We start from the raw sequence: 10,093 nt of genomic DNA on the forward strand, positions 1-10,093 counted from the left end.
GATTGGTGTCATCCTGAAAGAGACCCCAGAGAACTCTCCTGTTCCTTCTGTAATATGAGGACACAGTAGGAGAAAAGGTCACCATCTATGAATGAGAAAGTACGCTCCCAGCAGACATCAAATGTGCCTGCACTTTTATCTGGGACTTTCAGCTTCCAGAACTGTGAGAAGTAAATTCCTTTTGTGATCAGCAGCCATCCAGCCGGTGTTATTCAGTTAGAGCAGACTGAACGGACTCAGACACAGAAGTAACTTTTATTTATTTATTTATTTATTTATTTATTTATTTATTTATTCTATCTCAGAAGTAACTTTTGGGGCTGTTGGGTCACAAGGACAAAAGTATCCCCCTGTGGGACAATGGACCCAAGAATGGAGCAAGAAGCAGTCTGACTCCTCAGGAGACTCCTTAGGAAACTCCAGGTAGCAACTCCGGTCTAAGGTGGAGAAAGTCCTCAGAGAGATGTAGGCCCTGGAGCCACACTCTCAGGGTTTATGAATAATAGAAATAATTTTGGGGGGGACTGTGACCCTTTGCATACCTGCATACAGGTGGACAGTCAGGACATTCTTGTTTCTGGCCTTTTAGATTGATTTTGCTCATAACCTCCATGGACAGGCCCCAATGGCAACTACAGCTTGTGTCTCCAGCCTGGCCCTGTTTGGTTTTGCACTTGCCCATGTCAACCTGCCGTGTCTCACTTTTATTCTCACAACCTCCTGGACTTGATTCTTTGGCTCTCAGGCCCTCCTGGATGCGGCCACCTATTTGGGAAGATTGTTTTTCAACTGTTGAAAATCTGCCGCTGTAGGAACTCTGTCTCCCACATCTGGATCTAGATAGCATGGGGCGGGCGGTGCCATCCTCATACCAGGAGACTCCCATCTGCACATTCTTCTGGCATGCCCAAAGCATCAGCTCCTTCTTTTCTTCCCTTTGCAAAAGAACAGATGAGTTCATTTGGACATCTCAGTCCTAGGAGCAGATTTGCCTTAATATATTGTTCCTTTAGAGTGTGCTATTTAAAGATGAAAAAAGCATGGGTAACCCCTGTCCCATGGATCTTGACAATAGGCATTTCGGGCAGGAGTGACAGGTCGGCGGGAGAAGGCTTTGTGGTGTGGAGAGAGGCATCTCATAGGATGCTTATGATCAATGTCAATGTGTACACGAATCTCTGGGGATCCTGTTCAAATGGAGATCCTGATTCGGTGGCTCTGGAGCAAACACTGAGATTCTCCTTTTCTAACCAGCTCCCAGACGGTACCCTGAGGCCACACTTGGAGTAACAGGGCCTTAAATCACAGGCACCACCCAGGCAAAGTTCACTCTTCTACACCTGCAGTGTCTTACGGTCTAGGCAATGACATCCCTCCTCAAAGTGTTGAATGAGCTCTTTCGGTTGGCTAACTAGAAAGAGGAAGGGAAGTTTCTTATAACTGAAAAGGAACTCCTTCCAAACTGGAATTCAGTTACATAAACAAAGTTCTGTGAATGATGTTCGTGTTCTCTTACAACTGGTATTAATACTGTTTCAAAAATCCTGCAAAGAGGGTCAGGGAAGCCGCTGTGCGTGCGGAGGGGTGGGTGGCTATCATTAAGGCCAACCATACACCAGGTAGAAATTATCCCTTTAATCAGAGAAGCTTCAAAACATGCTGGGTCTCTAATGTGGAGCCAGGTTAGGAGACTCGACAGATGTAAAAAAGTAAGTCCCTTGCACAATCACAGGGGGGATTACCTGCTGCCTGTCTCCTCTCCCATCTCTCCATTCTGCCGAAGGCTTCCAGGGGCATGTGCCAGCTTGCCAGAGAGCCTGGGGGAGGGGGGCGGGGGAGGGGCTTGCCCCACCTCCTGCAGATGGCTCTCCTTCAGGGCAGGAGTGGAAAGGGGGTGGAAGGACTTTGGGTTTCTTTTCTTCCATCTGTGTTTGTTGCCTAGGGTGTCCTCTGGGTGATGCTAGAAGATAAGTTCTTGTCATTACTGGAGCACTGTGATTATCCCCCTGCAGTACCAGCGGGGAGCCCAGCCACAGCACCCCCCCAACCCCCACCCCGGCACCGAGCTAGGCCCAAGGGGGGAGGCGGATAGCAGAAAGAGCTGCTTCTTGCCACTGAGGATCTTATAAGGTAGCTGGGAATGGAAGAGCCACATTTTAAAGATCACTAACCACATTCAGCAGGAAATCGTAAGTTCCAAACGAGTGATACGCACAATAAGGATGTGGGCTGATGAGGGCATGGGGAAACTTTTAAATGAGGTGATCAGAAAGGCTTCATCGAGAAGGTAGTAATTGACTGAGTCTTGGAAGGGAAGGAGGAATTGAATAGTGCCTGGGAGGTCTGAGACAGTGCAGTTTCCAAAAACATCCTCTTGCCCGAATCCCTTTTTGGCAATGGCTTGGGGAGAAGAGGAAAGCTGTGCATTGATAGAGTTTGATGGTAGAAGGTGCCAGTGGCCCTAATGGTGGCCGACCTGAGTGTTGTCAGCCAGGGAGTGCACAGAGCACCTTGCTAGGTCTCTATCTCCTGCTCGATGCTACATCGAATCTCCGGCAGATTAGGCTACAGTTAAATTCTATCTTCTTCATTATTTTCTTAAAAACATGCTTTATGGGGAGAGGCTCTAATCGGGCACTCCAAATATCTCTCTGTATTTCAGAAAACCCTTTAGCACCTGGTTTTCAGCTTTAAAAATTGTCATTTACATTTTAAATCCCAAAGCATTCCTTTTTTTAAAAAAATTGGCAAATATGGATTAATAATGTCAGGGCTAGAAAAAGTCTATAATAATCTTAAAAAAAAAAAAAAACCGAAACTCCAACAATACTAAAGCTATTTTTTTTTTTGAATTTTAGACTTTAGGCTTCACATTTCAAAGTTTTATCAAACTAAACCCCCCCCCCCAATAATTTAAACCATTGTTTTCCAAGGGAAATTTAATAATAAGAGCCGCCATGTGTTTCTGCTTAATTTTGGAAGCCTGTGTTATGCAGTCAAAGATTCTCATTTGAAAATAATTCCTGTCCTTATTCTAAAACTGCCAGGGGAATAAAATTTAAAAAACATGTTGCAGCTCTCAAGTTTATGTTTTGCCTAAAGCCAAGCAGTGCTGAAAGATCAAAGTTTGGAGTGCAGTTCTAAAGTTAGAACCACAGCCTTGCAAGACGCTCGCAAACTGAGAGCCGGGGCCCAGCAGCTGCCTGTCTAGGTCCTCCAGTAATTAGCTCTGGTGCAAACAGAGGCCCCTGCTCCTCCCCTGGGCAGGCCCTGGCCTCAGGGCCCCGGTGGCCTGGGAAGTGGATCCCCAGAGAGATGGGACAGGCAGGGTATTTTTAGACCACATGTGTGCACTATACAGGCCTCGTGCATTCCACGATTTGCATTTGTGAGGAGCGGGAGCAAACACTCTGCCCATGCTTGCTGGCTGCTGGGTTTGCGCTTAGTGGGGGCTATTTGTCAACATGACAGATTCATCTAATAATATTTAAGGATGGGCAAACTGGGGCATGTTTGCTATTCTCAAGCTGTCTCTTGTTCTCTCTCAAAAAATGAACATAGGTGTGTGTGTGTGTGTGTGTGTGTGTGTGTGTGTGTTTTCTCCTTAAGCCCCAAAGATCTGTTTTCCTGCTCCCTTATCAAATCCCTAACTTGACACTTTTGAGACCCTGTAGAATTGAGGATCAATTTAGGATTTCTTAAAACACCAGAATGACACTCAGGGACAACAGGAGACCCTCCAAAGGCTGTCCACTTGTCTCTATTCACCTCCCCTGGGGAAGTCCTACTTATGAGCGGTGAGCCAGGCTGAAGGGTCCAACGGCCACTTCAAGTGTTACGGTTCAAAAATTGTAGGTGTTCAAGTAGATACGTGAATCGGGCATAAATGTGGCTCTTTACGGAAAAGGTGTCCAACCTGGTCCCCCTGAAAATGAACTTGACCCACAAACGCACCTTTGGGTAGCTAGAAGTGGCAGGGAACTTTGGAAGACTGTCAAAAGACCCTGGGAAGCCCAAGCTTTCCTCCTCCGGGTGGAATGTGCTGGAATGCCGTTGGCGGCACGTATCCCTGGTGCATTCCCTGACGTGCTCCTCGTACCACCGAGGCTTCCCGTGGACTGCCATTCCCCTGGCAGCTGTGCAAGGAGGAGCCTGCGAAGCGGCTATTTCCAATCCGAGTGAGCTCCCCACCACTTCTCAATTTCAGATAGACGGTTTTTACACAGAGCCTTGGTTTTACAATGGCTTCTAACTTCGCAGTCCTTGATGCGTCCCATGTGCAGTTGATAATAGGAAAAACAGGTGAAGTGCTAAGTCTCACTCAAGCTGTCCACTTAGCTATTTTTACCCTCAGTGAGCTGAATCAGCTCTCCCTGTGTTCCTTTCCTAGAACAGAGGAAATCAGCACCTTTTGAACAAGAGGCCAGAGGAGATGCATTCTCCTTCACCACAGAGGCCTACCCACTTCATCCCTCTAGTTTTGTGCAGTGGTCTTGGGAGACACACACTTCCTTCTCCCAGAGGAGTTGCTCTGAGCTGTGGAAGCCCCCTGGAGAGCCTCACGCCTCTCCTGATGGAGCCCAGGTAGCCAAAGCTGCTCTCCGTGGCCTATAAACCAGTTTTAGGTGAGAATGACGGATTATTTTAATCCCTCTTCACCTCTTCACATTCCAGCCCTAAAAGCGGCTGGAGGTAGAGGCCTTGGAGTTGATGGTGGAAGGGTTATGACATTTAGGGCTGTTGGGATGGAGAGAATGTATTTTGCACGCAAGGAGACACAGATTTGGTGGGGAGGGTGTTGGGTGTTATGGGCTGAATTTGGCCTACCCCTCAGTACCTCATAATCTGACTGTATTTGGAGATGGGGGGGGGTCTTTTAAGGGATAATTAAGTTAAAATAAGGTCAGTAGGAGGGGTCTGGATCTAATATGACCAATTTCCTTATAGAAAAGGAAAATTTGGACACAAAGATGGGCAGAGGAAAGATGATATGTGAAGACACAGGGAGGAGACAGTGGCCGTCTCCAAGCCCAAGAGAGAGGCCTCAGAGGAAACCAGCCCTGCTGATGCCTTGATCTTGGACTTTAAGCCTCTGGAACTCTGAGACAATAAATATCTGTTCTTTAAGCCACCTGGTCTGTGGTATTTTATTACAGCAGCCCAAGCCAACTAAAACGGTTTTCCGTACAGCACAAGTGTGGTACAAGGTCACACCAGAGAGAACTATTGGACAAACCCACTCTCTAAAAATGTACCTGGACAGGTGTCCCTACAATGATAGGGAATAAATACAGCCTATTTTTGTTGGGTGTATTTTATAAACCTAACTCTTCGGAGGATTCATTAAAGACTAAGGAAAGGGGACTGATGTACCCTAAGGACATGACATTGTGCAGTTTTTATTGTGGGGGAAAAAAGCACGACACCACCAAACTGGCAATTTCTCACAATACCAGGTGCGTTACAGATTGGTGTGTGGGCTTTTGTGAATTGGTTGCATATAAATGAGGAACATTTAAATAAAAAGGAGATCTAGAAACTTTCACTAGTTTGGGGCTTTTATTTATAGCTACTTCTGCACAGTGCTTATTTCCCTTAGCCCGTGAGTCTTGAGCCATGGCAATCCAAGAGGTTTTTGCATGAAGTGCTATTGGTTTCAGTGTTCAGATAGGGCGCTGCAAGCCTCTCCTTTATGTGGAAAACAGAATGGCCTGAGAAAGTGGGGATGCTGGGAAATCTGGTTTACAGAGGGTATGATTTAGTGGAAAGAGAATGGAACCCCATGAAAGCCCGTGCTGAATTCCAGCCCAAGTAGGACGATCACGGTATGTTAAAGCATTCTTTAGCTTTCTAGAACCACTGTGTGTTTGGCTTCAAAGTGAAGGGCTGGACTAGGAGAAGGCTAAGGTCGCCTCCCACTCTGATTCTAGGGATTCAGGAGGTCAAGAGTCAGTGCTAGCCATGGCTTTTGGAGTGGGAGAACAGAGCCCCAAACTGCCCTATCCTAACCTCCCCATTTGACCAAGTGATATTGTCTTCTCCTTAAATGGTCTCAGGGGACATCCCTCTCAGGGCACTTTCCAGCGTGGTGCTGTCTGCATGCAGTTCCCAAGCCCACTGTCCCCCTTCTGAGCCGTACCACTCCTTTGCCTTCTTCACTGCTCTGCTCAGATATTTGCTGTTTGGTGCCCTCTTTTTAGCTGGGAACCAGTCACAGGGGAAGATTTTAATCCTGCAGTTTTGTTTTTGGGTCTTTTCCTCCCCTGTTCTAGGAAGATCAGACTGAGAGATGTACCACCATCTTGCATTAACTCATTTCTCTCATCTCTGAATGGATCGTGATATGATGACTAAACTGCTGGATAGTGTAAAGGAGATGGTGTCTGCAGTGTGGTGAGCACCTAGTAAGCACTCATATGTTATGTTTCTTTCTCCTTTGCAAAACTTCTGTACTCATTATCTGCCCCACATATTAGCGGGTCTTATGTTGCCAATACATGTTTAACAACTAGATAGTAAACTCCAGGTTAGGCTCATGTCAGACTTGTTTATATTGTGACTCCACGACAAGTTACTGTTTCGCATCGCCTAGAGTAGGTCCTGATTGATTAATTCTTGGTTTGTGATCTTCATCTAAGGGCTATTCCTTCAATGAATCCTTGGTTTCAGGGACTGTCAGGATTTAGACACTCATCATTCATTCTCACTGTTGGTTCAGATTTGCCTCTGAGCCTTATGAGCACCTCCCTTTGCCATGGAAATTTTAGACTCACTTCTAAGATGTTCACACCTATTGATGGTACTCACTTATTTTTAAATAGATGTGACAGTGTTTAACATGCATCTGAAATCAAACACTGAGTGTTGGTTGTAGACAAAATCAGCCCATATCCAAACAACCCATTGTTAATGATGTTAGGAAGGAAACTGGGATCCTTGGGATTGTTACGAGGAGGCAGGGATTTTCTAGGGGGTATAGACCCAAACAAGTAGAATCACAGGAACATAATTGAATTTGTATTTTCCCAAAGGTACATAAAAAATAAGCCATGAAAAGTAGTGCTCTTCAATGGAAATTTATAGAACACATGGATTTGGGGAGAAGTTTGGGGCTATTAGTATTCAGTGAGACTGCTCTATTTCCAAGGGCTTATTTAGGAGAGGGATGCTCGGATCCATGAGTTGACTTGGACTCAGGCTCCTTGATTTAAGGCTGAGGGAACTGGGGATGGTTAGCATGGGGAAGAGAAAATTCTGGGTTACAAGGTAGCAGTCTTAAAATATCTGAAAGCCTGTCTTGTGAAAGAGGAAATGTGTTTGTTCTGCATCCCCGTGACAATCACAGGGGGTTCACTTTGCCATCTCAAGCAGCCTGGCTTCCTTTCTAACATCATTAACAATAGATTGTTTTGATATGGACTGGTTTTTGTCTGCAATTTATGTTCAGCACCCATCAGCAGAACTACAACCTATGGGTGAAAGGGGCAAGGAGAAAGATTTTTGTACTGCTTTAAGCAGAGCTTTCTAACCATGAGCTCTGGATGTGCTGAGGCGTAGATGGAGTCATTGGACAGGGTGAGTGGAGAAGAGGAGTTTGGAGTTGGAATACCACCAGGGCTCCTTCTAGTCCTGGGATCATGGTTCTTTATATCTGGGTCTGTAATTTTAAAGAATGGACTCAATTATAAGACGGTTCAAAATTTCAAGGGCAGGCATCTGAGATGATTTGAAATAGAACAAAACTAGGACTGTTAGCGGAGTTGGTTGTAAAGTTTTTTTTTTGGTTTCTCTTTAGTTCTTGGACTAGAAAAATGTCCAAGAATCAATAACCTCCCCAAAGGCAAGCTAAGTCTGTTGAAGATCTCAGAGTTCTCTTTGTGGAAGACCATGGACTGAGAGTATCATGACTCACCCAAGTGACATAGGGAGGTCTCTGCAAACACACCAGTAGGAGGGTAGGAGGCAATTATTTGAAGAATGAGGCAAGAAAGTGGTAGCTTAGGCTTGAGGGAGCCAAAAATTATTCTTCATATGGCACTGAGTGAAGTTATCTGCACCTTGCGTAGTCTTTGAAAATTCATTTACTGTTTTCTGTTCCATCTATGACATGGGGACAGTAAAATCTTTTACAAAACCACTAGGAGGATGGTAGTGGGGGTTTATTACCTGGTAATTCTATACCTTGTGGCATGAAAATGGCTATCAAATTAATATAAGGGAACAACAAGATCTTACCCGTTAGAGCATACATGCGGCAGTAGCTAGTAAAGTTGAATTGTTTGCCCTCTTAATGGAAAACAAACAAATAAGCAAAAAATAGTATGGTAGGGCCAGGGATGTGGATCTCCTCTGTTTGCACAAATACAGCTTGGTATTTTGATAAGATTCCTTCTCTTGGGAAAATATCAATGATTCGGTCCCTTGGAGATTTAACACAAAATGGAATACATGCAAGTAAGGTGGGTGCAGCCTTTATTTGTTATGAAACAGCTCATTCAAAGCACCAATTAGAATTAATTCAGCTGAATCTACTTAGCTACTCACAGTCCATTCATGAAAAACCACACTTTGTCTCACTGCTTGCAACTTCAGACTTCTCTGTTTAGATAAGATGGTGTTCTAGTTCCAGCTACCCAGGGACATGGATGGAGAAATGAAATCTCTTTGACTCTTCACTTTTAAGATGGATCTATCAGGATGTGTTTTGCTGCAAGCGACAAGAACCCCAACTCAATGCATCATAAACATGAAGGTAATTTGTTGTCTCACATAAAGAGAAGCCTTGAGATAGTGTTAACTCTGTACCCCACGATGTACTCCATTAGAGACCCTTTTCACCTTTTGGATTGGCATCCTTGTGGGGTGGCCTTGTGCCTGGGCAGGCTGGCCTCATGCCTACAGCATGGCTTCGGCAATGCCGGGCTTCATATCTGGTTATTCTTTCATATGAGCAAATAAACCTCATAAGCCAGTAGGAGAACTTCCCTTTTATCTGACTGACACCATCTTTAAACCAATTACCGGCAGGATGAACAGGATGAAGATGATTGATGTAGAACCGACATTGGAAGACTTTTCCTTAAAGGGCCAGATGGTAAATATTTTAGGCTTTGCTGGTCATGAGGCAAAATTGAGGACATTACGTGGGTGATTATATAACCATTTAAAATATAAACATTTTAAAATTTAAAAACCATTTAAATTTTCCAGAGAAACAGAATTTCTCTGTTTTCCAGGGTTTTCCAGAGAAACAGAATCACTGGGAAGGTGCATGTGTGTGTGTATCTCTCTCCCTCTCTCTCTCTCTCTGTATCTATGTATCTATCTATACGGAGATTTATCTTAAGGAATTAGCTCATATATTTATGGAGGCTGGCAAGTCCAAAATCTGCAGGGTGGGCCAGCAGCCTAGCAACCCAGAAAAGAGCTGATGTTGCAGTTCAGAGCCAAAGGCTATCTGCTGGCGTAATTCCTTCATGCTCAGGGGAAGTCAGTTTTTTTATTTTTTTCAGGTCTTCAACTGACTGGATGACACCCACTCACATTATGGAGGGCAATCAGTTGTATTCAAAGTCTACCAATTTAAATAGAAATCCCATATAAAAACACCCTCATAGAAACATGTGCAATAATATCTGGGCCCTGTGGCCTAGCCAAACTGATACATCAATTAGCCATCACACATGCTTGGTTCCAGGCTAGGGAAAAATGGATAGCAGGGTGGATTTGGTCTTGGCTACCCTTTGCCAAACTGTGGCTTCAGCTGACACCTGAGATGGGAGTAGGATCATTTTTCTTAAGAGTGGGAATCTGAACAAAACAGCAGTCAGTTAACAAAGAACAAAGATGATGGGTAAACAACCAATCCTGCTATGCTGGTCCTACCTATTTAGCCTAGGTTTTGATAGAATAAGAAAGAAATGCATTGAGAAACTTGAAAACATTGCATTAGAAGGTAAAGCAGAATTCCTGATCCAGCACTTCTCCGCCTCAAGTTTTTTTTTTTTTTTTTTTTTTTTTTAATGAGTGACTCAATATTTCTATTTGTCAGCACATGTGTTGCCCTGTTCTTCTCTTCCTGTGCAGGAGGCAG

At 44.5% G+C, this 10,093-nt stretch overlaps 1 long non-coding RNA gene across 1 annotated transcript; it reads left to right on the top strand.

The window, feature by feature from the left end:
- The first annotated feature begins 2,017 nt into the window (after positions 1–2,017).
- Positions 2,018–5,127, top strand: LOC140612829 (uncharacterized). The gene is made up of 3 exons (XR_012013953.1): positions 2,018–2,189; positions 4,391–4,625; positions 4,948–5,127. It is a non-coding gene; the product is annotated as an uncharacterized lncRNA (long non-coding RNA).
- Positions 5,128–10,093: the final 4,966 nt, after the last annotated feature.

This window comes from Canis lupus, chromosome 1 (genome assembly GCF_048164855.1).
Source record: "Canis lupus baileyi chromosome 1, mCanLup2.hap1, whole genome shotgun sequence".
In the NCBI taxonomy this organism is placed as follows: domain Eukaryota; kingdom Metazoa; phylum Chordata; class Mammalia; order Carnivora; family Canidae; genus Canis; species Canis lupus.